Source organism: Leucoraja erinacea, chromosome 24, assembly GCF_028641065.1.
Source record: "Leucoraja erinacea ecotype New England chromosome 24, Leri_hhj_1, whole genome shotgun sequence".
Lineage (NCBI taxonomy): Eukaryota > Metazoa > Chordata > Chondrichthyes > Rajiformes > Rajidae > Leucoraja > Leucoraja erinaceus.
This window is the reverse complement of record NC_073400.1, coordinates 11,117,917-11,130,456: the sequence shown is the minus strand read 5'-3', so window position 1 is coordinate 11,130,456 and position 12,540 is coordinate 11,117,917. Positions and strand designations below refer to the sequence as shown.

The 12,540-nt window shown below is 41.2% G+C and overlaps 1 protein-coding gene across 2 annotated transcripts in view; it reads right to left on the bottom strand.

The window, feature by feature from the left end:
• The window catches only part of LOC129708645 (protein phosphatase 1 regulatory subunit 12A-like), a 171,374-nt gene that overhangs the window by 126,482 nt on the left and 32,352 nt on the right, over window positions 1-12,540 (bottom strand). The gene's annotated exons all lie outside the window — the stretch shown is intronic.

Genomic DNA, 12,540 nt, shown 5'->3' with positions numbered 1-12,540 from the left:
CATAGTTCACAAAGCACTGCCTAAAAAATTGAGATACAGAATAAAATCAACTCAGAATTTGTGATGGATAAAGTAAATGATAATAAGAACAAATATTTTTATCAAACCACTCATTTGTTGATGCATGCAGACGATATGGCTTTGTGTTATGTAAATCGCACTGCAGACCAATTCCTTATTGCACAACCCTCCCTTCCTGCTGATAGCATAGGGGGTGGGGAGGGAAAGAGGGGAGTCTCCTGTACTAATAAATTTGTTATTACTTTATCTAGAAACAACCTGATAAACAATAAGTTTGTGAAATGATGCAAACCTTTCATAAATAGATTGTAAAACAAAACAAAAAATTACTTTGGACACTTGCATAATACATCGGATTTATGGAGATATGGTGCTCTGAAACGTTGAGTAAAACTAGACCATCTGCAATCCAATTTGTATTCATTCCAACTGGTAAAGCGATTTCTTAAACACTGCAGATATTTCATGTATGCAGCTACAATGGAAATTGTAAAACCCTTCAGTGTATGACAAATAGTCAGTGAATAAAAATGTAATAACAATTCATCACATTTTAATTACAGACAAGCCCATTTAGTTGCAACTATTTTGGTTTATTGCAATCTTCAAGGGATTTTTTTAATAAACCAAGAGGCAACATTATTAGAGCTGCTTTGATGAACTGCAAATTTTAATTGCGTAAATTTCTTCCAACTTTGCTAGAGTAAACACTTGAGTAAATAAAACAAATGTTTCACAAATTGAAACTTTTAGCTTTAATATTTTTTAAGCTTAACCGATTTAAAACAAACATTCAGAATGCATTAAATTTCTAGGACAATCATTGCTTGGGATGAATTGTACAAATGATTAAACCAGAGAGTCCAAATGTAGAAACAGGAAACTGCAGATGCTGGTTTACAAAAAAAAAAGACAAAGTACTGGAGAACATTGAGAGGTGACATTTTGGGTTGGGGCTCTTCAGAATCATTTTTGTGGGCAGGAATAGTTTTGATGAACACCCTCCACTCCAACCTCCTTCATGAGATCACAGTGACATGCACAAGGCACGATGACTTCTTCACCTAGTCAAAATAATTTAACAACAATACACAAAATTTTGACTGAGGTGAAATACTACGTTCTAAGAAAGATTGGGAGAGCCAAGGACCTCGAGGACCAGATGACATAGGTTTAAGATGAGGGGAAAAAATTTAATAGGAATCTAAGGGGTAACTTTTTCACAAAAAGGGTGGTGGGTGTCTGGAGCAAGCTGCCAGACACGGTATTTGAGGCAGGGACTATCCCAACATTTAAGGAGCAGTTAGACGGTACATGGATAGGGCAGGTTTGGAGGGATGTGGACTAAATACGGGCAGGTGGGACGTGTAGTTGGGACATGTTAGTCGGCGTGCGCATGTTGGGCCGAAGGGCCTGTTTCCACACTTTATCACACTATGAGTAACAACAACAAATCAGATGGATATTACACAAACGAAATAACCACGGTATGCCATCAAACGGTTTTGAGCAATTTCACATTTATCTCAAGCAGATAAAACCTTACACTTAATATTTTACATGAATGAAGAGATCATTTAGAAAAGTTGTTTATTTGATATTGCATTGTGATTTTGCACTGTTATAATAAACACCAATCCAATAGGACAAATCTGTTATAGATTATCCATAATGATTTTTAAATCCTGGTTTTATAAAAATTTGAGTGATGAGGGTACATCTTCTGAACTTTAATTTTACAGCTAATACTTAAACCTGTCAGCTAATTAATGTTAAGATCCGCAACAAGAAATTAAATAAATGCACGGAGAAAATTAAAATCCACAGGTGAGGCCCTTAAAGAGATATTTCACATCATTACCCGAGATACAATTTTATTAAATCATTTCAAGGAAGAAAAAAAAAATGAATATCATTACCAATTTATTACCAATTAGTCCAGCTTATCTTCACTAAAAACATCAAGATTCCCATCATCAAAAGCTTCCTTAAAACCTCTCCTTTGTACTATTTAAACCAACTTCTATAATGGGCCATCAGAGAAATGCCTCTGGATGATTTGCTACATTAAAAGGACCCCCTTAAATAGAATTTAGAAACAATGCAGGGCTCTCGCTTATCTTTTTTTCCCTGTTGCCAGCCGGGCAACCTTGACAGCTTTTTAGGTTGCCAAATGACAGTTTAGGTGGTCATTTAAGACGGTTTGCATGAAGCGTGTGATTAGACGAAGTGCGTAGTTACCAGTTGGAATTATGCTCAATGAAGCATTCACATATTATGTTTAAGAAGGAACTGCAGATGCTGGAAAATCGAAGGTAGACAAAAGTGCTGGAGAAACTCAGCAGGTGCAGCAGCATCTATGGAGCGAGAGAAATAGGCAACGTTTCAAGCCGAAACCCATCAGTCTGAAGAACGTTGCCCATTTCCTTCGCTCCATAGATGCTGCCGCATCCGCTGAGTTTCTCCAGCACTTTTGTCTACATTCACATATTATTTCTGCTTCAAATAAAGTCACAAACTAAACATATTCACCAATCAAGACATTATATATACCGCAATGACATGCAGCAAAATTATAATACAATATCTCAACTCTTTTTACACATTGCAATTGATGCAAGCATGTTTTCTCTAGAGGACCGAAAATTACCATGACATGGCCATAGCATGGGTCGTTATTGCTATTGGCACAGAAACACTTTGGCTTCCCACATAATTTATCCATAACAAAATATACAGGTTGCAAGGAAATTTCTAAAGGCATTTTATGATAATAGCTGTTAAAACCGACTATACCCATCTGACAGGTTAAACATTACACTAACTGACAAGAGATGTCAAAAGGACATAACTGCAGCAAATGTTCTTTTGGTAATATGTTTAAAGGTGTCAAAACAAATAATAACATTGGGAATTAAAACACATGTGATTGCATTCTGTTATCAAACATAGTCAATGTTCGCTCTGAAGACCATGAAGCACAATAGGGTCAGGGGGTGTGTGACTCAGTGCGGGGTGGATAGATGGCGGTGGGGGGTTTGAGAAGGCAATTGGTGCGGAATGGATGGATTGAGGCAGGTGAATTAGTACGTGTTGGTTGGAGTATGTAAAATTGTGAGGGGAGATATCAGTGGTGTTGAATGGGGGGGATCAGTACGGGATGAATGGGAGTAGACAAAAAAGCACCGATTCAGGACTTATTAAGGGCCTGTCCCACTTGGTCGTCATTTGTGCCTCATTTATGCGTCATATGTAAAATAGGTCGACGTATCGTGAGGCATAGGGTGCATGTGGGTGATGCATGCATTGCGCATGGTGAGGCGTGGAATCGCATGCAGTGGCGCGCGGCGCTCCACGATTTCATAGTGTAACGATAAAAACCTCACCCGCCACCTGCGTGGCGTATCGCATACGCACGCTGACGCATTGGCTACGCACGCTGAATCATTAGCGTCGCACACTGTATCGCGTGGTGACGCATGGTTACGTCACTGTACGTCAGCGTCCGTAAACATGCAATGCCATGCGCCGCCCATAGGCAGTCGGTCCGCCTTTACGAGTCATGTAACCTCTAACCTCGTCCACACAGACCTCTTCCTGGGTTTCTTGCTAGCTTTACTTGTACTCCTGCCTGGCTGATCTGTAAGTATGAGGGCTGCTGCGAACAGACGTCTCTGTTGTTGCTGTAGCAATAAAATCTGTAGTTCTTCCATGATGGTCATGAAGCAGAATAGGGAAGCAGGGTATTCTATTGACGTCACGAGCACCAGACGGCTGTGCTGACGCATGATGACGCGTGATTTGCGCGTCATGACGCGTTGACCTATTTTACATATGATGCGTAAATGAGGCGCAAATGACGGCCAAGTGGGACAGGCCCTTTACCTGCCAGACGAGAGGACCTGTACATCTGGCCCCGACCACGGAGAAACAATGGAGGACTGACTGTACTTTGTGCCTTCCACCACAGTGAAGAATGCTGTGGTGGATGTTTGTGTTAAATTTGTATTGTGTATTGTGTGTTCTTTTTGATTGTACCACTGCTGGCAAGTTCATTTCACTGCACTTTATTGTGTATGTGATGAATAAATCTGATTGATTGATTGATTGATAAAGTAACACTATTGGCACACACGATTCTGTGTTTTCAAGACAGCAGCTTGAATAATATCAAATCATATTAAAATATATACTTTGACAGGAGTATTTTAAATGCATAAACAGCATTCAGTTTGAGGAGGACTGGCGATTTTAATCATGTAACATACTAATTTAGTTACAGGATATTATGTAATTCATACACGAATAACCTCCTCAAGATCAAATTCATTTTAATATGCAGAAAATATCATTTGCAATCTCAGGTCGCTTTAAATTAATTTGATGACTCAAAATACTGATTCTGTCGTATATGCAACTGCATATAACAAAATCATCAAAAAAATATGAATAATTAAGCGAATTTGCATGTGCCAGTGTATACTTTTTAATTTGAACAAGATTTGATCTTTGGTGTCTTCAGTAGCATTGGGCTAGCTATGAGGTGGGGGTACTGAGTTTAAAGTAATCAGAGAACCTATGCAATTGTTATACATCAACAGCAAGCAGGCCTACAACTTCGCACAAGCAAAAACATCTCCAAATCCAAACTGTTTGACACGCATTGCTTTCTGCCAACCAAAATTAATTTTAGGTTTATAAAATTAAATTTGGAGCCAAAAAGGACAAATCCAAAATTAATCGCAGACCAAATATTTGTATAAAACAATGCTGGAGGGGCTCAGGCAGGATTTGGGGAGGGAATGGACAGGTGAAATTCTGGGAATGGACCCTTCCTCAGATTTCATTTTGACTTCCGTAAATATAATCACGAAGATGCTTCCACTTTCTTTGAAAGTCAAAGAAATTTGGCATGTCACTAAGTATGCCAACAAGCCTCTAGAGATTCACATGATAAATGTATCCTGTCTGGTTACATCAATGTCTGGTACTGCAATCCCAACACTCAGAAACACAAAAGGCTGCACAATAATGGAGTTGCATCCTCAAGGGCCTGTCCCACTTGCCGACTGCCAGCGTCATTGACTGATATATCAGGGTCGCCGAAAGATTTTGAACATTTCAAAATCCAGCGGCGACAAAAAAAATGTTGCAACACTTGAGGAAACATCGTGCGTCAATACGTCATCACGCCAAAACTTTTTCGGTGACCAGATTCGTCAGTCAATGATGTCGGTAGTCGCCGAAAAAAAATTGTGGTACAGGCCCTTCACCCTCCCCACCATCAAAAGTATCTACACGGTGCTGCTTCAAAGATACTGCATCTATCAAGGATCTCCACCATCCAGATAAGGCCCTCTTCTCGTTGCCGCTGTCAGGCAGGAGGTACAGAAGCTGAAGTCCAATAAGTGAGTTCGATATTCTGCAAAACGCAAGGAATTATGGGATTTGTCAAAGATCAAATACGATCAAGAAAAACCAAACGAAGTGCTGTAGATACAGTGAGTATAGTTTGAGTCTGATTTTTTTGTCTTTTAAGCTTGTATTTGTCATGGCCGACTCAAATTCTTATATTTATTCATGAATTGTGTAAAATTATATAATCTGAGGAACAGGGGTGCCAGGTAGCGGGAGAGTGGGGTGTAATAGCGAGATAGAGAGGACAGATGCGAGTGGGAGACCTGGGGAGGGAGGAAGACTGGACCTGCAGAGAGGCATTCTCGGCAGCTGCAGACCCACGTCTCATCCACAGCCAGCAAGGAGAAGAAGCGCAAACTCCAGCCCAACCCCGCTCCAACTCCAAAGGAACCCGCTCTGAGATGGGCCACCAGGGCAACAAGTGCCAGTTCGCCCATGACCTGGACGAGCTGCGCTTCCTCAGCCGCCACCCCAAGTACAAGACAGAGCCGTGCCGCACCTTCCACACCACCGGCTTCTGCCCCTATGGAACCTGCTGCCATTTCATCCATAACCCCGAGGAGGAGCGAGGGCCCTGGCCTCGCCTGCGCTAGAGCGCCAGCCCGGTGCTCGACTGGGCCGCGCTGCCGACGGCTTTCAGCCCCGACTTGGAGTTGGAGCGGTCCCGGACTCTGGGCTTGGGGCTGGGCAAGGGGGAGGGGGAGGGGGAGGAGGTTGCTGCTGCCGCCAGCACCACCATCACCAACAGCACAAGCGGGTGCCCGGCCTGTCCATGGCCGGCAGGAGCCCGTCCGCAGACTCTCTCTCCACCAGGACGTCTCCAGCAGCAGCTGCTCCGAGTCACCCGTCTTCGTGCAGGGCCGGCCGCTGCCCATCTTCAGCAGGATCTCGGTGTTGGATTGAGGGGAGGGGGGTGGAGGTGGAGAAGAGAAGTGAATCAGGGTGTTACCTCTCCCAAGCTGTGGCTGAATGCCGTCTCCCATAGGGTGTTACCCTCCCCTCCGGGTTTATGGGGGTAGTTGTGCCCTGGTGTGAAAGACTGGAGTGGGCAAGGGGCTGTGGCATCCTTCCCATTGAGAGAATGTAAGTTCTCAACAGCCACTGGAAAAGGCAAGAGGTGCAGCCGACGGCCACCGGCCCGCCGGGGAACAGCCCACCCGGGAGCTGGAGCAGAGCCAGCACCTCTCTCTGCGCCGGCTGCAAATCCGGGACCACCACTGGACAGGGACGGGAGGGGTCGGGATCGGTCCAGCAGCGACTCAACAGCACCCGCAGCGCCGGAGAGCCAGGCCCGACCCCGACCACGGACGAAACGCAAGCCTGCACACAACACAGCACCACAGTTGCCAAGACCGTTTATAGCAAGTAATCTATGACCTGGGCATGCGCTGTCAGAGTACCGAACTCGCTTATACTGCCAGGTTCAGGAACAGCCACATTTATACAACTATGAAACTCCTGAACAGACCTGCACAAAACAAAACCTACGTTGGAACAGAACACTACGGACCGACCATCCCTTGCAATACCACGCAAGACTTTCATCGTATCTGTACATCACCATAGTTGTGCATATGACATTAAAGTCAACTGAATTGAAGTGCTGAGCTTCACTGGTATCGTGCTTGTTCTGACCTACCATTTTGTCATATAGTAAACAACCAGAAAACCTAAAATTCATAGTTGGGTCTCACTGGGGTCTTGTGAGGTTGCCAGGCTTTAACAATGCTTTAGAAATATCTCATCCCCAGATCTGTAATGTTACTCTCAAACAAAACTTTTGGGGTTTCTTTGCACCTTGTCTACTGAGATGGTAACTCCGGATTTTTTGTTTTGTCAACTTTCATCTGATACACCATGCAAATATTTTTAGTTCAGAAATCATAACACGGATCACTTCTCATTAGTACTATTTGAAAGATAAACATGTTATTACTTGTGCAACTGATGTCTGGATTTGCATTCTATAAATCACCACCGTAACAGCAAAATGACACAAGAACGGTTGTGCAGCCCAACACACAGACAAACTGTAAGCAGCACTACAGTGCAATAGAGAAAGGAAGTTAGTACCACATCCAAAAAAATCTGATATCTGCTCATTAGTTGCAACATGACGGCTAATGGTGGAGGCAAACGTTTATACAATTGAACAACAGATCTAAACTAGGAAAGCATTACGCATTTTTATTTGCTGCAATTATGTTGTGCTTATGTTGCAAAATGGCAGTGTTAAAATGGCCTAATTTTATTTAAGAGGCAGTGAAGGGATGGCACTTACTACTGACCTTAAAGAAACTTGGTCGCTTTAACAAGTACATCTTTTTGCAAATTAATTGAATCAAGCATATACTCACATATAACAAGTCAACATACATGTGGCAAGGCAATCTTTTATTCATTATCATCTAACCATTATGTTCTTTAGTACATTATATATCCATCACAGTTCTCAATCAAGTCTGACACATTTCAGCACGGAACTGGCCTGATTCTGACTCTTAAAGGATTTTTTAATCTCTGTATCACAATTGAATTATGGCCTCAATGAGCTTCTGTCTGGTGGTACAGTCCTTTCCTTTCAGTCTCTCCTCAACAATTGACTACAAATTCTCAATCATATTCAGGTCCGGCCAGTTTCCAGGCCAAACCAAGACACTTATAGCCTACGACTGGAAAAATTGGGTTACCATTTTTGATTTGTGGCACAGTGCAAAGTCTTGCTGGAACATCACAGAACCATCTGGAAAATTCTTCACCATCTCGGGCACCAATCTTTCCTGCAACACTTTGATACATTGTGGCAATCTCATCATCCCAACAATTGGGTGCAACAAGCCAACACCATGGCAACAGAAAGGGCCCCAGATCAGCCTTTCAGGATGTTTGATGAAACTGGTCAAAGTGGCATTTTCTCACCAGCTCTGACCGATCTCTGAACATTTTGGCTACAATTGCCCGAAACCAAATAATGGCTTTCGTCACTGAATAGACATTTTTTCCAGTCCTCACACGTCCAATCTTTTTTATTTAAGGACCACTGGTACCGCTTCTTCATCACAGTGGTTAGAAGTAGTTTTCTTAAAGATCTTCTGGCTACACGACCGACTTGAATGAGGTGTCAGCACGTAGTGCTTGAGCTTTTAGACTCCAGTCGCCTCCAAATCTTTCTTCACGGTATAACTAATCCTTCTTACCATCACAAATCAGCAAGGCCTCATTTCTTGGAGTAGTCTTCATTTTGTGGCCACACCTGCCTGTCCTCTTGGGTGAGTGATCGATGAAGGATACTTATCCATCCTCATCTTATTGAATTCTTATTGGACTTTTTCGTGAATTATGTGTTCCTATTTCTGTATGATTTCTCCATTCCCCGTGTTCTGATATGCTGCAGTACAACACTTTTTTTCCACTACACTGGGATGAGGCAAAATAGCATCATCCAGTCCTCAGAGGCCAATTTTCACAGAAATTACTAGAGGTGACATCTGGAAAATGAAATATCACAAGAATGTTTTCAGAGAGATTTATAGGGTTTCAGAAAAATACAAAAATAAATGGTGGACATAGAAATATCATGTGAGAAACGATAGAAAAATCAGCCTGTGATTCAATTAATTTGCACAAGGATGTAAATTCTGCGGCATGGATTCTATCTTTTGCCCATGTTAATTATTGACAAGCAGTTTGTGAAGGGGTTCAGTGCCATTCGGCATTGATGCCACAAAGTTAGCTGAAGAACCAGACTACAAACTGGGAAGTAAAAAGTTCTACTTTATAAATGAGAGGGGGAAAAAAAATAAAGGAATTAATTGAAATATCAAACTTAGTTATATTTAAAATCAAATAATTATTCAAGAAATGAGACACAAGTTACAGAGATTGCTCAGCAGTACAAACATTCTGCATGATGGTTAAAACTCTATTGCATAACATAGTGGTTCTTTTTTGGACAGAATAAAGAACCCATTTGAATGATTCGATAATTGTCAGCTAAACCCAGCTCGTGCAAGAATTTCACTGACAGCAATTTCAAATGTTCACATTTTGAATGCTTGAAGTTTCAACCAGTTCCACATGATGATGACAGCAACAACAGCTGACAGATTCAACATCACAACCACTTGAAATTCTGGACCCAACAGCATAACTAGAATTTAAATAATTAATAGAAAGACACGTAAATGAAGTGATTCATGCTACCAATATAGCTAGGAAAAATGTAAAGCCAGCTGACAGCATTAAGATATTTTTAAACAAAAGTCTAAGTACAACATACTTCCAGCTATTAGCTCTACGTAATTATTCACCAAGCAGTTAGACTAAAAGTTCAATCTCCTGACCATGCAGAGTCTCCATTGTAGCTATGTTTTAGCCAATTTAAGAATTACAGCAAGTTCAATATACAAAAACATATCTACTGTAGCACACCCGAGAAAACATTATCATGCACATTGGCATTATTATTGAAACAATCCTTTTTTTTTACATTTATAGATCCATTAACAATTTTATAATTTACCTGAATTTATTAAAGAGTTTTTATTACGCTAATTTTGCAACTATTGAACTTTTTCGATATTTAAATTGTGGGAAAAATGTTTATAAAATTTAAAATGTATCTCATAAACCACATCATTACTAGAAATGAGATTGGAACAGAGTAAGCAGAGGTGAATTACTTGGAAGCATACATTATGATGTAAATGGAACAATAAATGGAACAGGGGGAAAAAATATTTGTAGTCTGCGACTCACATTCTGAATGGCTGAACTGATCAAGGTAGAAACTATCTAAAGCCCTTAACGTGTCACCGTTAACAAAGTTACAAATCTGAAAACTAGTATGTGGGATTAACACAAACAGCTTTACATTCTCTACTGCCACGCGCAATGGGTAGAATAACTATCGAAATCGAGTCACTTTCCAGAAGTCAAATTATATTGCCACTTTAACAACTAAACAGATTGGTTTTGGTTTTCAATTGTTCTGAACAGCAGCATAACAAAGATTACTCATCAATGATCAGGTCATTAAGTGTAATAGAGCATGCTTTTCTTAAAAAATGTACACTGTGCAGTTTAAAAAAGAGAATCTAAGTTTCTATATAGTTTCAATCCCAGAGGGTTCTTCAGGAGCAGCACATCTTTACACCAAATCTTGAGGAAATTCAGGCAATCTGCTGGCACAGGAGATATATATAATACATCCAGATGATAATGCACAGTTTCAGACCAGAAGCACAGCATTAACTACAAATCAGGGGTCAGAGTTGCAGAAGCAACAAGGAGGGGTGTGTGTGGGGGGGGGGGGGGGGGGGGGGGGGGTTAGCGGTGATCATGAAGTGAGAGTGATGAGGAGTGGGGAACAGATCAGCAGCTACAACAGATTATTGTAGAGAAAATGGAAATGAAATCCCCTTTCTATGGGAGTAGTTGTGACTTTGAAAAATAGTTGGAAATACCACTACAATGATCTGAGTGAAGGCATTCGCGCAGAGACTACATGACCCTCGGCCTGCAGTAGCTGAGGCAAGCGTCTAAGAGAGCAAGGAAGCAGTCAATTTGGCATTGCAGCTTTTGCAGTGCATTACATGTTCCTTAAATCAAAGTACATTTACAAGGACTAGACAAATCATTCTGCAATGCCCAACAAATAATTTGCTTTAAAATACATACATTTCTGCAATCTTTGCAAAACCAAAAACGTAATTTTCCCCAAGAATGCCACAGCTATTTAAATAACCGTCAATTTCTGTACATTGTCTTAAAACTTTGTTTCATAGCTTTTAGTTTGAACTGAAGGTGACTTTTTATGATGCCTATTAGATTTAATATTGTTAATCCCCCATTACATCAATAAAAAATTCTGATGCCTTCCAGATTTACTCTGTGTCCTGTCAGAGGAAGTCAGTGAGGTGCTGACAGTCTGAAGTCAATACTCGTAAAGTGAATCTTACAAATATAACCGTGACCACAAACACATGGTAATGGTGTCAGCAGAATAGATCTGACATGCCCATTGTTACAGAAAAATTCTCAAGTGTGCAAAACAAAAACAAACAGCTGGAGGAACTCTGAGACAGGCACCACCTGTGGGGGGAGAATAGACAGATGACATCATGGGTCTGGACCCTACAAGAAGTAGAGGGAAACCAGCTGGACAGTACTAAAGAGATGAGGTGGGCAGTGAGTGAGCTGGCAAATGACAGGGAGAATCCAGGGATGGAGTTGCTGATAAGTAGATAAGTCATGTGGAGAGAGAACTGGATGGAGATATCCCAAAGCAGTGGTGACATGTGGAGATGGTCAAAGGTAGACAAAAGTGCTGGAGAAACTCAGCGGGTGCAGCAGCATCTATGGAGCGAAGGAAATAGGCAACGTTTCGGGCCGAAACCCTTCTTCAGAGATAGTCAAATGTTCAGGTGATGTGGAGAAAACAAATGGCTGTGAATGGTGGAATCTGATAAGGAGGGCGAATGAGACGTAGTACCAGTTGAAGGGATGGTGGGTGGGTAGAAACAAGGGTGGGGGAATAATACGGGGCCTGGAGAGGATGGAGGTAAGTGATCAGCAAGTTGATGGTGGAGGAGGGGGAAAAGAAACTAGGCGACAGAGGCATTACCCACTTTGCTCCTAAACAAATTCCACCATCTGCAGCAATTTGCTTTCTCAACTTACGTGCTACTTAATATTTCAAAATTAGTCAAAAGAATTCTTAATATTCCAGAAGTATAATTATCCAAAATCTAACAATTAAAAATTAAAATTTTCATTGTAATACAGTTTAAAAACTAATTCAATGCATCATACCAGGTAATTTAAAAAGAACAATTAAAACATACAATCTTATGCAACAGTTTGAGAATTATCTCCATGTCAACCACCGCTTTTCGAATGCAGATTATTAAAAGCGGTGGTTGACGAAGAGCATTCCAGCAGACTGCATCAGAACAACATTGTAACATATACATTAAAAACACAGGTTTAAATACAAGTTTTCTTAAATATAAATGAAATCGTATTAAGGTCAACATCCTGCTTAACATTCAGGAAAATATCTATCACTGAACTCCTGGCAACAAGTGGAAACAAACAGAG